At 32.5% G+C, this 15,924-nt stretch overlaps 1 protein-coding gene across 9 annotated transcripts in view; it reads right to left on the bottom strand.

Annotated features, from left to right (window-relative positions):
* Window positions 1–15,924, bottom strand: part of LOC114877910 (CUGBP Elav-like family member 2) — a 761,531-nt gene that overhangs the window by 268,845 nt on the left and 476,762 nt on the right. The gene's annotated exons all lie outside the window — the stretch shown is intronic.

Raw genomic sequence — 15,924 nt, 5'->3', positions numbered from 1 at the left:
TCCGAAATCCCGTACGCAACTTTAAATTAAGGCAGTTCGTTTTACTCGCGTTTCGCGTTCTTACCAACCTGGCCACTTGGCACTGCGTCCTTTGCGAGGGTGGACACGCATGAAAAATAAAAAAGAACGACAAGTGGTCGTCCAAAGGTCTGCTCTTTAACTTTCCCCATCACGCTTTTTATTTCCCGAAATGAAAAATGCTTTTCCCTCTCGTCGTTGGTCGTACACCAGGACATAACTACCCGGCGATTAATTTACACGAAACTGTCCCTCTTGCGTTTGCACGAACGCATTCCGTGTGAACTAAGCTTTTATTTTTCCAAGTTTTTATTTCCTGTTCGTATAATGCAGTACGATGTGAGTCGTACAACTGAAGACACCATAGATACTAAGTAAAGTCTTATAAAGTAAATAGAACTGCTTCTTTTCGCACAGTATCAGCGTTGAGATTAGATGTCCGGTTTCATTGGATATAAGGTGGACTTGATTTACAAAAAATCTTATTTAGAAACATAATTAAAATTATCCGAATATCTATACAAGGTTTCCATACGAATACGTTTCTTGTAAAATAGTATTACATACTGCAACACTGGTAAACACAAAGAAGTGATACTTAACTGTCGGACAGCGGACCACGGAGAGAACCCCAATTTTAATTTATTTAATTATGTATCCCATATTATTTTCATTTTCCAAATTTTCCAATATTCTTTTAAAAATTATTGTCCCAATATATGAAACTCTTTCGTTTAAAAATTATACATTTATCTTTAAGTTAATATCCTTTGTATAGGGTTTGTAGTTTTAGGTTTCAATATATCGAGACTCCATTGTTCAAGGGTGAAGAAGCCTTTGCAATATTAAAAATATTGTAAAAAGAAAAAAGGTTGAAAACTGAAGATTTTCTTTTATTCAAAAATTGAAACTTTTAAAAAATACATAAATAATTAGAGAAATTAATTATGCAATATAGAGGTTAAGTTAAAGAGTTTGAAACAACTACAATGCAATTTTCTAAAATGTATAATTTTCTATCTTTGCAAACTTTGCAATTTTCTAAATTATAAGTAATAGAATTTAATAAAATTACTAGTATCCTGAAACGTGTAGTATGAAAAACAATACTTGGAGGTACACATAGTGCTACTATAACGGCTACTATACATATAACAACAGAAGAGTGAATCAATGTCGGTCCCTGCAATCCTTGCAAAACATATTCGAGAAAGGAAGATTTTGCAATGACGGCGTCAAAGAAATTGCTAGTGCAATGGTAACAGCTTACTCGCTATCGCTAACAACTTATTACCTGAAATGTATTTACATACCATAAACTTCAACTCTAGCGTCGCATGAGTTGATTTTACGATGGGTCGAGGCAAGAAGCGTCATTCGAATACATATTTATAGCATCTCAAATCTTGCTTTCACTAAAAACAATAAGAATAACGTTCCACTCAGTTAAACGGAATCAAGGTTAACCTGTATCCGTCTTAAACTTTCCATTTAGGTGAAAAACCTGTTATTAGAAATAATGTACACAAAGTGCTTGTGTTCTGTTTTTATATCACTTGTTCATTTGTTTTTACCTTCTTTAACTCTAATTTTGTTTATTTCTGTTTGTTTCCGACAACATTTTTTTAAATTTTCGAAATTATTAATTTCTTAATAATGTCATCACTTGCCTTATTTATTCACATTCTTTAAGGTTATGTTAGGCTTTCTCTAAGTTCCTCCAGCATCCTCCTAAGATGGAAGATACTTCCCTCTATCTTTCTATTTAACTGAAAGCTTACATCATACTCGAGTGTACTGTGCCTAACTTTGTAATCGAAAGTTTCAAGACCTCAAAACTGGACTCGTCAAGTACTAGTCAATAGAACTAGACACAATTGTCCAATAGAATTCACGAAAAGCAATCAGAACTGCTTTAATAAACGCAAGCTTGAAATGTACTTTTCAAGATTAAAATTGACAAAGATACATTTCTTGAGAAGTGAAAGAAATTCGTTTGAACGGTTAGACTGTTTTCGTTCGAACTGAGATGTGTGTTCAATTTCCGCCAATGCGAAAGCAGCTTTCCAATAGTTTCGCGTGGCAGTTTCGTTTAAAGTTTTTCGTCTAATCCGTTGGAGTGCGTCGTCTGAAAGGACCTACCGTCTTCTCCGCAAATCCAAGGAGAACTTTAAGCAATACGGGGCACAAAGAGGATAAAATAAAATTTCGGGTGGACGCAAAAAAGGCTAAGGGAAGAGGAACGTGAAGAAAAACGAAAGCTACGTATACTTCTTAGCACGTAGATCTCTGGTGTGATATGTACGGACTAAAATTCAGATACATCTCACTTTTTTAAGTAATCGAAAAATCATCGGTATATTTAGGAAGATTAAAATTTGTATCTCATCTTTGAATATTAACATTTCTCAATGGATCAAATATGATCAAAATCTTTTGAAGATATACTTTTTAAAATAAAAGAACATTTATTGAAAAAACATTTTTGTTTGTCTCTTCTGAGTAAGTGTACTTTCTTAACAGGTTTAGTTTGGGTGACATCATCAGACGCCCCACTTATCATACCTACAGAATTTCAGTAAAAAGTATTATTGACCAACTTTCCAGCTTGAAACCCTAAGCTTGAACCAGCAATTTAAGGATTTACAGTGTTCTAAGGACCTACTGTTCAGTGGTGAAAATTTTGTTACTTGGTTTCTCGAGTTAAAAGTATTTAAAGCGGGCGCAAATCAGGTAATAGAATAGATGAAAATTATGATTTTTCGCGGTCAAACGTACGTTTTAAAACTGCGAGTCATATCGATCATTGCTACAAGAGGGAGAACGAATGGAGGGCGATCGTTCACAAGGCCGGTGCACAGCTGGAGTTGGAGAGCATCGATCTCCGAAATCGGCCAGGAGACACGGCTGGGGCCGCAGAACTGACAAATAACTCCAGAGTGATTTCTATGGATCTGTACGGGGAGGTTTTCAGACAGCCTCGACGGCGAACTTTGCCGGCGGGTCTTTCTTCTAGATGAAAGGGGGCGAGAGACGCCGGTTGTACCTCGAACGTCGTTCTACTTAAGGACGATTAATAGCGGCTCGTGATTAATGATGGAGTGTACTTGGGCGCAACGAGTGCTATAAGATCGATCAACATATTGCCGGGGAACAGCAAACGGATCCTGCGAGTAATTTCCATACAACAAGGTACACGATCCGCTGATATTCAAGGAACAGCTTTTCAAAGAGCTTTACACTTCCGGCACCCGTGAAGTTCGACGTTGTTACGTTATCATAATGAAGAGTTTAAGATGTTTCACGCTTAAGTAAATTTGTAATATACTAAATGACCTCATTATTGGACACGTAAGAATGTGATCACTTATAACTGCGTATCTATCATGCAGTGTTATATTATTAAATATTAAACTTTATATTTAATGAAATAAAATACTTATAATGGATTTTCAGAAAAGTTTACATAAAGTTATACATCTTGCTAAAAATTATACATATTTTTAATGTTATAATTATTATAAGTAAGAATGCAATTTTGTGCGTACTTACAATAATAATATCTCTTGTTTTATGAGGTATAGTCGATGCAGAAATATAGCATAGCGATATGTACATTGCACTTATAGGACTGTAAGCAATAAAAGCAAAAATTCTCTTTAATATTTGAAAATATTTGTTTTCAGAATTTATTTCTCAACTGAATATTATAGAAAATTTTTAGACCCTTAACATTGCTGGCACAATGGAACGATTAAGACCCCAACCACTAAAATATTTCATGCGAAGAAGCTATTCATTATTTTAATTTGAAAAAATTTCTGGATAATCTTTGAAAGATGTTTTAACATATTTCATAGCTAATTCTAGTAAAATTAGATACTGAATATGAAAAAAAAATTGAAAAAATGAGTTTTCACAAAAAAATCATAACATTTTCAAATTTTCATATAAAGAGTTGAAATTTTAGCTAGACACTCTTGATATTAAACACTTTAAAGGAAAGAATAGTACAAAAGTTGTGGTTCCAAAAAAGGTATTTAGTTGGAGAATTGAAGGAACGAATTTTCGCCAAAAGTGGCTTCAATTAATTGAAGCTGAATTATCTGGGGTCGTTTCGTACCCCACAATGCCAGCCAAGGGTTAATCAAGTATGAACAAAACAGACGTCATTTACAGGCGAATAAGATTTATAACTGCACTATATTTCTGTAGCGATTATAACAAAAAAGAATAAAATTTGAATAGTACACATCACAATTGGTATAATACAAGGAAAGAATTGCAAGAAGCGTTTTATTCTTTTTCGATTGGCAAGGGATATCGGTAAAATGCGTACTATCGTCAATCGTGTGAATAACATCGGACTCGATTGTTACGTATACACAAAATACAGAATTGGCGTAGGGGGGAATGACACGTCGCGGTTTAATACGATTTAGAATTCCATCGCGGAGCCCATTTAAAACTGTCAAGCGTGAAATTCAGAAACGAAGTTCCGGAAAACGTCACAATTTTCGAGTAGCTGAAACGCGAAATGTGATTTAACCCCGCCGAGAGATCGAAACTTTCCGAAGCTATCTCGTGTCCACCGCTTGCATAAATAACGCGACGCAATACACCGTTTATTTTGGGGTGGGGGGGTTGCCGCCGGGACCGTGGTTCCGAAGAGGGGCGGGGGTGAGGACGGTTGGGTAGAGGGGTAAACTTCCGGTCTCTCGGGTGGAGTGCTCCGGGAAGCAATAAAACCTCCGTTCGCCGCGTGTTCCACGTACTTTCCAACTAATGTCTCGTACTTGCTCGCTCGTTTCTTTTTTTTTTTCTTCTTTTGCCAGTGACGAATGGCCAGTAACATAAAAGGAAATGAAGGAGAGATGGGATGAAAGAGACATTTTTGTTTTAGACAAGATAACAAAGTAACTACAGAATGATTCTAGTTTTAAGATCTAAAGATTTTATGTAACATGTTTGGAAAACCACTGAAAACATCCAATTAGGTACTCTGTAACGTTCTAACTCGAGTTTAGGTCCTCTTCAACCAGTTTCATTATACAAATTTAAATTTTGTAAAAGAAAAAGAAAAAGATCACTTTTAAATTTAAAGGAATTAATCGTCAAAGATAATTAATTTTTTTTAAAAGGGCTTAAGTCTGGCCTAAACATTCTTCCATTTACAAGGAGAAGGTAAGTTCTTCGAGTCTCAGATTTAGTTGAAACTTCGTACACTTATAGATCTCGTTCTCCCGTTTACGATTATATACCATTATAGGCGTAGATATTCAATAATTTTTTAGATATTTGTTTGAAGTTTCATTATACGTAGAAATATAAAGTTAGTCAAAGCTTTTGGCGAAAAGTGATTTGGCGAAGTGGTAACGTATCTGACGCGTACACAGAAAAGGCAAGGGTTCAAATCCTCTCCTGGTGTGTAATGTTTTTTTTCGATTTATTTACTCCAATTAATTGGAATTCAATTGCATATGCAATGATATTATTCAGGACAAACAAAAAATAAAAATTGTATGCAAATGTAATATAATAAATAATTAAATCAAAGCACACTTTAGAAAGGACATTAACAACAAAACGAACAATAAAACTACATTTATTAGATGTGGAAATGTTTTCGTTATTTATGTTACAATTATTTAACATATATATATTTTTACGGTTATGTTTTGTTTTCAGGCACAGTCAACGAAATGATGCTTTGATTTAATTATTTAAAAGATATGATGGTCAAGTTTCGTTTTTCAAATGGAACTATATATTTTTTTTTAGTTCACGTGATAGTGCTTCTCAAAACGAATTTATTAAGCTTTAATGTACTCACCCGATTTTTATTAGTTTTCAAGATATAACGCTTACAAATTTACTGATTTTCAGTAGAAAAGGATTTCGTCCGACTAGGAAGCACCATAGGCGGTTCTATTCATCCGGTAAGTGCCACGTGTTTGAAATCCTTTTCTACTGAAAATCAGTAAATTTGTAAGCGTTATATCTAGAAAACTAATAAAAATCGGGTGAGTACATTAAAGCTTAATAAATTCGTGTTGAGAAGCACTATCACGTGAACTATAAAAAAATATATAGGTCCATTTGAAAAACGAAACTTGACCATCATATCTTTTAAACTAATAATGCAAATGATTTTTCACTTCGGCCAAAACATAGGCCCCCTTTTACCGTGCAATTCCCATATCAACAATTTTTTGTATCATTAATAGTTACGGAATAACGGAATTATAACATTTAAGCTGGGACACCCTGTATATAGACCTACCGCTTCCCATTACTTGCGTGTAAATGTTTACACGAGGATATTGATATGATGATTGATATTTATTTCTTATTCATATTTCCCAGTTATATACGAAATTGTATAATATTTTATACATAAAAATTATATGATTCTCTTCTTAAATTACTTTTAATATTAATAATACTTACTGTAGCTATTTGAAAGCTAAATCAATAATGAAACATGCACGAGACGTTTTTTCTACAAACAGTCGAAGCAAGAGTGGAGTATTCTGGGTGATTGTGAAACCAGTTAAACCTTGCATGCCCTTATAGGTCGTATAAGTCGCCTTTGAACGCACGGAAATAGGATTCTAGTTAAGCTCACCGCTTCCATACCAAGGTTTCTATAGTTTTCCGCATTTCCTACGAGCATTGAAGCTCTTACCAAGAATCCTTGCCGATGACTTTTACGTCTGACCTTTGCTCGCGTCTTACCGATCTCCTTTTATTCTTTCTCCGCCTTTTTTCGCTCAACCCTCTGTCGGTCAGCTCGAACACGCTCGTGCAAAAACCATCAGCCGGAGACTTAATTTGACTTACGGGCACGAACCTTTCCGAGCAAGGAATTTTTTGCGAACAAAGAAATACGACATTGGCTTCCATGTTACACAAACTAGCCTGCTTCTGGAGATTCTTAGAAAAATGCCTTCAATTCCTAATTGAAATAAGTATCTTTATATCTTGCAACTGAAAACTTTTATACAAAAACCGGGCAAATTTACTTTTCAGTAAAATTATACAGTAACGAGCACGAGTAGACTTGTTTCAAGAAAATGGTATTGCAGGGAAAGCAGAAACTCCCAAAACTTTAATTTTAAGGATATTATGAATGAAAGGAATTTATATTATAAACTTACAGATCTTGAAATGATTTAATATGATCTTTGGAAAGAAAATATGACTACCTACAGATCAACAGATCTATTTCTGAGTTATACTTCTCTTCATTATCTACCTATTAGAGGATCAATAAATAAAAAAAGGACATTTACAAACATAGGAAAAATCATTGAAAAAGCAGATGCTAAAAAAAAGTTGATAATAGAGCTTAAAAATCAGTTTCTATACTTTTAGTTTCTAATAAATATTCAGACCTTTAGGTCGTTTGTTAATTTTCAATATTTTGGTGCAAGAACCAGATAAGTTAAATGTTGAAGAGGATTTACTAAATTATTTAATAGACACATTTTTCAAAAATGTAAAAAGTATAATTTCTTATGTCATTTATCAATGTCTTCATAAATCCAAAATATTTTGGATTATTGTGATTGTTTAAACAAATCATATTTAATTTAGTTTTAACCAGTGTTCCACAACTTTCAATATTTGAACTTGCCAGGGTTTGTTTTTTTCCAGATTATTAATTCAACTAAATTTATAGTATCAGTTATAATAAAACATGCCGTTAAAAAAATACAAGCTTGCATAACATTTGTAACCGAAACCATTTATTCTCTTTTTTTTTCGATCAAGCTTTTTAACAGAACAATAGCGTAGATTTCAATGGAAATTGAATGAAAGGATATTTTTCAAAACGTAAAATTACGTAACAAGCAGACCTTAACTTGATGCTTGTACAGGAACATAACAAAAACACACAACGATGAATGCTGGCGGGTTCCATTGTTAACCGGGATAAAACAACGCTATAGCTTTAATTAACTTAAAATACATGTAACCGGCAATGTTTTATTCCCCGCAAAATGGACTCGTGGCTCGCGTATTACAATATTTATCTTCTCCGCGACGCTGTTTGGTCAGTGCCTACGTCTACAACCGTGTCGCATTTGCTGTTTTAATCGCTTGCCCTTCGGTTTTCATTCGCAGCCGAACAAAATCGATTTTCTGCCAACGTTTAAACAACCCCTTCGAGTTCGCCACTGCACGAAATCACTTCGCTGATCGAAAATGATCCAAGTTTGGAAATTACGGTATTTCAACCGAAGTACTTTCTGATACTGTTGGCAACGATCTCGGTTTTACAAATAGAAAGCCGTCACTGAGTAACCTTTATAATAGTACTCAAGTTTGGATCAATTTGACTCATAACCATAATGTTATTAGGTATATGCAGCTTCGAAGAATTGTATAACAAAATATAAAACGGTGAGGGTTGCTTTAATTGGACGACCGTAGTAGCAATAATAATTTTTACAAATGAAATCAATGGTTCAATTTCGGAAACCAAGTTTTAGGCAATTATTTATTTCGATTAAACGAATGGGATATTTTTACTTTTCTAACTTGTATTTTTGGGAAAAATGAATTGTACCTACTTGAAGACAAAAATAAATCACCTAATTTTCTCCTTTAAATACAATAATTATTCCTAAACATTTTTTTACATCGGTATAAATAAAAAAATGATTAAAGATAGTAGATATAAACGAGACACTTTGTATACATTAGTGGTAAATATTTATTACAGTAAACTCTCATTATATTGTCGCGGTCAGGGGTATAGGGGCGGACAATTTTTCAAGCTTCCAAACTTTCAATTGAAGGGAGAAAGGGCGATAAAATTGTAAAATTTTCGTAGAATATGATGGTGCAAAGTGGCACTAGTATACTTGAAAATCCGTGTGAAATCAAATCGCTCATGTGACGATATAACGAGAACCTACTCTACATGGATTAACATTCTACAAATATGGCCTCAATGAAAACATTAACTTGATATTTTTTCAAAGTTTCGTATCAGTTTAAGTATACTAACTGTTCCGTTATTATATTAGACATACATATAATTAACTACAAGTAATATAGGATAAATCAACTGATCTCCTACAAAATAAGATATCTTATACTACTGCTTCTACTACATTAATATTATTACTTTTTTTCCAATTTCAATTTCTATAAGTGCCTGTCATGCATTTCACTAAAATAATTATGAACATTTAATAAGGATCTACTCCACATTTATTGAAAATAAAATCGTTTGTTCGTATAACATATTACACTGGTGCAAAAGTAATTGCGATTATTCTTATTTTAATATTTGATGCTTATTTTTAAAGAAACTTTTTAGAATATATATTTTATACATTTAAGTGTATAGAATTTATTTTATTAATTTATGCTAATAAGTCTGTTTTTACTGTATGCTGTTTACTTTAAAAGGGACCTTCAGGTCCTTTGGACTCGGCTTGCCCTAGTATTAATGAATTTCACTCTAATTTAAGATATACTATTTAAAAATTGATGAATAAGTATCGTACTTAACTACTTTTCTAGCAACCGAATAAGAATCAAAGTATATCATTACTCTAATAACTACAGTTTGAATATTTTTTCCTGATTTATGCTCCAGATACGTACTCTAAAGAACCATAATATTGACAATTAAGAATCAGTCTGTTTCCAATCAAAAGTGCGGATAAATGGAACGACCCTCTAGCGAGACATTAATTCACCATTACGCCAAGGTAATCAAGTTAAATTTTCCCAGTGGCAAAGGAATTTCAACCCGCCGCCTACCATCAATTTTGCAGCTGCACGTGACGTTTACAATTCGTCTAGATTAATTGTTCCGAAAGTTCTCAGGATTTCTGCATTTCATGCAATCAATGACTCGTGGCAATATCATACCATTTTGGAACCTTCCCATTAAATATGTTATCGAACAAAAAATGTACACTTTTGAAAGTAACGTTAAAAGTCAATATTGTTTTAGAATCCATTTGATTAACTTGACGTTTTGTATTGCATATAAATTAATTTGTTTCGTTGCATCAATTGATGTTGATATGGACACATAAATTTTTTCATTTATTGAAAAAATTGACTATTAAAATTGAAATTGACTGGTTTTAAGATTGCACTATTAAATAATATTAATAGTAATAAAGATAAACTTGAATAGGAAGTGATAAAAATGATGATAATAATCAGTATTGATAATATTACTGCTATCTTCGTTAATACTAATAATATTAATAGAATAACAATAATAATGATTCGAGTATAAGAAAAATAATAAGTGAAAATAATGTTAGTAATAACAGTAAAAAAATAAATTTTAACAATAGTAATATCTAATAATGCTAATATTGATAATAAGAATAAATAATATAGAAAACAATAACGATTTCAATGATAAATAGTTAAAATGTATATAATGTTTAAAAAATCAATCACTATGTTTTTTATAATAGACAAATTTTTCACTGAAAGAAAAGAACAAGAAACATTATTATCCGAATAGTTTACAGCAACACAATTCGTGTTCATCATTTCATAATGTATCAAAACGACGAAAGATCGAAAAAGGGCAAATTGGCAACCTTAAAATCGAACGCGATAATTCAATTTCCATTGCCAGATGCGAGCAAAACGTGGATAATTAATGAGACATTCGGATAAAGCCGACCAGGCTGTAAGCAATTTTCTCTACTCTAAACAGTAACCAATAATTGATTTATGAACGAGCCAGCAGTTGCATCACGTTTCCTGAATAAAGCCCTCTGTTTCTCTACTCGACCCAGAAACTTTCCAGCAAGTGATGCGGTAGCAAAGAACAATTACAAAACTATCGTTATACTTTTATGATGACAGAATATTTCCTTCCTTTTCCCGGCAGGAACTAAATATTTCTCCACTTCGTTAATATCTTCCTATCGCCATTCCTGAGTTTCCTTTCTCGATGTTTTATACCCACTTTACGACATTACGATTGTTGTCATAAAATATTATAGCCATTAACGTTTAAGGTGGTTATCAAATATTTAAATGAATTTTAGCGTATAAAATATTTATAAAATACGGTAATATAAAAATTGCATTTGCAAGAAGGGTGTTTAAGTATAGACAGGGCCAGATTAAGATTTCTGGAACCTTCGACAATTAAACCTTCGAGAGATTCCCTCGGTTAATAAACTTGGTTAGAGAATTGCAATATATTCTAAATAAAATGAAGTAACATTTAATCATAAGAAAATAAGACAACAGTAAAACAAGTTCATTTAATATTTTCTGATATAATAAATGGAAGGCTTATAATGAGACCCCCTGCAAAATTGGGTTCGCCACTATAGCCCTTTTTAGACCTTCCTTTAATCCGACGCTGAGTATTGATAAAAATTACATGTAATGCATTGTACGTCTTATAAGATACATTATAGTATTAGATAGACGTATTAATTACATACTCATTTCGAATTTTTGGAAAGAAATTATAAACTTTCAAAAAAGATGTAAAAAGATTGTTCTATACAATTTGTTGTATTTAAAAATATAATTAATTATTGTTATTGAAAATACTGGTCTTACTTCTAGCTTACACAATATATCTACAGGATTAATTTTTTCTGGAACTTATCTTATTTAAAGGATTTAGTCTTTCTGTTACCTATAACACCATATAAACAGATACATACATGGTGTATAAAATTATACATAGCAGGGACGACACGTACATAGGAACTGCGGAACTACAACACCTCCAATATTTCTCCATATTTAATTTCTTTCTTAATTTTTACGTATGTAGATTTCGAAAGTCTCAGCACCCCACAAGCCGTCACTGATATATGTATAGGTAAGTACATCACTTCATAATAAATATGTACATATACTTACATTTATAACAATTTTCTACATTTATTAAAAATAATATAACAATTAATTCATTTATCCCCCTAACCTGACCCAAATTCCCTCAAATAAGAAATTTATATATTTTTAAAGATTCTTTGAAATAACGAAATGAATTTATAATGGAATATCGATGACGAAACCTTAATAATTCTAATTATTCAAATCTGGAGCGTCTCAATCTTTTTTTACTTTAATTAATTTCGGAAAATAATTGAAAACTGACGCAACAGAAGCGTTCGTCACCGGAAATACCGAATATTAAAAATTTATTGCACCTATTAAGGAATTTTCAAATTTGATAAAAAAATCTTTAACAGCAAATGTAATTTTATTAATTTTTAAAAAATGTACATTCAGTTGGTTTCCTTACGTACTATAACATATCCCATAACTAAGCAAATGTTTTTGAAAAGGTCAATGAGAAAAAAGCAGAAGTTGAAAAATATTAGTTGAAAGAAGAGTGAAGGTAGGAAATGGTAAAAACATAGTGGCAGTAACTGGCATGGGACCTTGGGAGTTATGATAGACACGCGTCGAACAGTATGAACCTATGATAATCGTACATGGACACACGAGTACGCAGATACAACTCGACGTAAGAGTCCAAGGGACACGGCGGCAGTCCTCTTCGATCAATAGCTCGAGAAAGGGCAGTGGAAGCGTGAGCGACGACCACCACTGTTTGGGCATCGATCCTTCTGTGTGCTACCTATACGAGTACTTACATTGAGTCAAAAAAGTACCTTGTACAATATTTCTATTAGTACCTTGCACTTGTATTAGTAGAGAAGTACAGGCCTTTCTAAGTAAGTACTGAAGTCAAGTATGCTTTCAGACGGTTTAACAATATTATATCTAATTATAGGAATGAATTCTTTCCGATTTTTTAATATAGATAATCAAAGTCTTATTTAAGAGGAATGAAAACAATTCATTCAACAAAATATTCTCCATTATTAGCATTAACCTTGTGCCATTTTATATCTAACAATTTGCGAATACCGTTAGGTGAAGTTATTCCAAAGGGATAAAATCGATTTTTGAAAAAAAAATTTTTTTTAATTATTAATCTTTTAGTGTGTAACGTTTTTATACTAACCATAAGCAATTAATAAATCCTTTATCAGACGATAATGTGCAAAAGGAACAAGTTTTGTCGGAAAACTTTTTTTTATCTCTTGTAGTTTACAAATTCTAATACAAAATTTAAAAACAGCTGAATTTTCACGGACCGATTTTACCCCCTTAAAGTGAATTTAGGTAATAAAAAGATTGCACCATACATAGTACTACATATTCCCCAAATTTTATAATTTTTTGAATTTTCCGGTTGAGGATCTTCCTTTATCAGATCGTTCTTAAAAATGTACAAACATGTAAAGAAATACGTGAGTCACTATATTTTTTGTATATTTCTAGTTATTACCTATCGTTAATGAAAAGGACTAACGAAGAAAAGGAATGTCAGAAACTGCGGAAATGAAACGGGAGCAGCGCGATTCATCATCAACGAGGGTTCTGAAATCGTTCGATCTGTCCAGCTAGGGCAGTGGAATTATTTTATTCTGGAATTATGTGCATGGTGCACAACTGCACCGAAGGCTGCTTTAATCTCGCTGTACAATCGTGTCGCAACGTTTTATCGCCCTTCCTGCCATCGTAAATGCCGTCCATTTTCCCTGCTCTTTCTCTCTTTCCACATTCATTCGCACTTGTCATACAGACCAGTTTTAACGCCAACAGTGCCGCAAAAGTTCCGGTACCTCCGTTCATCATTTTTGTTTTTTTCCCCTAACCGATTGTGAAAACCGATTTTTTTTCGGTTTTGTTACGAACACGTAACCTTTAAACCGATAAAAATCTTGTCGATAAGAACTCGCGATCGTGAGAGACTTTGATAACGACGCGTGTTGTTCGATACTCGATTTCAATAGTTCTTCATGGCATCGATTTGTTGGAATAATGAGCCCGTTAGAGAAATTAAGACATCTACATATGCCACATCAATGTTTTAACTCTTTGAGGGAGGGAATTTTAAACTATAAAAAACTCCATGTTGCACAGAAATTTTATTCTTATAAAATTTAACAAATTAAGTTTATTTTAATTAGTAGAGAAATAAAATTACACAAAATTTGTAAAAAATTAAACATTTCATTAATTAATTAATTAAATGGAACACGAACAGCCCCACCGTGCTATATGACTTTATGAATGGTATTGATTAAAACACATTGGTGAACTCAGTGAACTGTTGAAGTAGATGAGTATCAATATGAACCTATGTGTCAAGTAATTTCAATTTTTCAAAGTGGTATAAAAAACATCCCCCATGCATATTTAAGTACAAAATGGTGGGAAATTTTTAACTTCACTATGCTTTAAAGAGTTAAAACGCTAGACAATAAAAAAACATCCATTTGGTGAAATTAACACATTGAATGCGGTGAAGGTCATCGACGATCGGCATCGCAAATAATAAAAAAAGAAAACAATAAAAAAAATAGGTGAAAGTAAAGAAACAGTACCGCCTCCTAAAGATAATCATATTTCTACAAATACTACCAACATATTTATAGTCTTTATGTCCTTAGCATAATAAATCTTCAAAAATGGCGGAGTTACCTCTTGGGGTCAGTTTCAAAAATCGGTACAAACGAACCCCTTGGGGTACAAACGAAAGTGAAGGTAATACAAACGGGTACAAACGTTTCTTTTTTTTATGGCGTTGAGAGAAATAAAAGATGTTAATTAAAAAAATATTATTTGTTTATAATTTGCTTTCCATGTCTTGTGTAAACACATCATTTTTTAATAACTTATCCAAAATTCTAAAGTCCCCTAGTATAAAATAATAAATACTGTATTATGCAACATAAACATTTTGGTAATAATATGTTTGAACTTATTAGCTAATAAAATAATTTTTAACAAAAATACAAAATTAAAAATACCCGAATATACGATGCTGCCAATAATGATTTGATAGGTTATCGACGCCTGAATCTTCCTAGTAGAAGAAAAGTTTTTAATTTTACGCCGCCTCCGAAAAGGTTGAAATGTATTAAGTATTTTATTAATAGCTGTTGGGTATTTGTATAAATGAAGTAGAAATTATTTCATACTTTTTAGTGCATTTCGAAATCGGTTGTATTTTTTGTTAAAAATTATTTTATTTCACACTTTTTAGTGCAACGAGCAGTATTTGTAGGATGCCGTAAGGTCGTTTACCGTTCTTATTGGTTAATTGCAATAACGATAGTTTTTAACGATAACAAGTTCCATACAAGTTTTCACAATAGTTATTAACAATAACAAATTGCATACATTTTTGCAAGTGAGATATCGCGGAAATATGTCCTACAAGATGCAAAAGGTTTCGTTCCGATTGATCCATCCATCTCGGAGCAATCGGTGAACACACACAAAAAAAAAAAATACATACTGATCGAATTGAGTAACCTCCTCCTTTCCGAAGTCAGTTAAATAGCTGTATTAATCATCGAAGACCATCGAACGTGTTGAGGAAAATTTTTACTAACTCAATTTTTTCCTGAAGAATGTACTAGGCGGTGGCACGATTAAAAATAGACGCTGGGAGACAATTCAATTTTGTCCGATTATCGAGAACAGTGTAGTTAATAGAAGTGCGACAAGATTAAAGTATCCCATTCTACGCGACGGACTAATGAAAATTCGGCTCGTTATTCAATATTCCGACACATTCAATTGCCGGAATGAAAAAAAGAATCACGTAATTAAATTAACTCGGCTTTCGTTCAACGTGCTCATGATTCAATCGAAACACACGTTTAATCAACGCGTAGGCACATACGGTTCAGCAAATGGTAGGATGATCTTAAAATGAAGAAATACCAGAAGGCATTTTCTTTTATCAGAAAAATATTTATGACAATATTTTTAATGAATTCTTTAATAGATTTATTTTTTTTATTTCAAATAATTAATTTTATCATTATATTATTTATCAATAAAAGAATTTCC

This window comes from Osmia bicornis, chromosome 4 (genome assembly GCF_907164935.1).
Source record: "Osmia bicornis bicornis chromosome 4, iOsmBic2.1, whole genome shotgun sequence".
Taxonomy (NCBI): domain Eukaryota; kingdom Metazoa; phylum Arthropoda; class Insecta; order Hymenoptera; family Megachilidae; genus Osmia; species Osmia bicornis.
The sequence above is the reverse complement of the archived record's forward strand: the minus strand, read 5'-3'. Positions and strand labels throughout refer to the sequence as shown.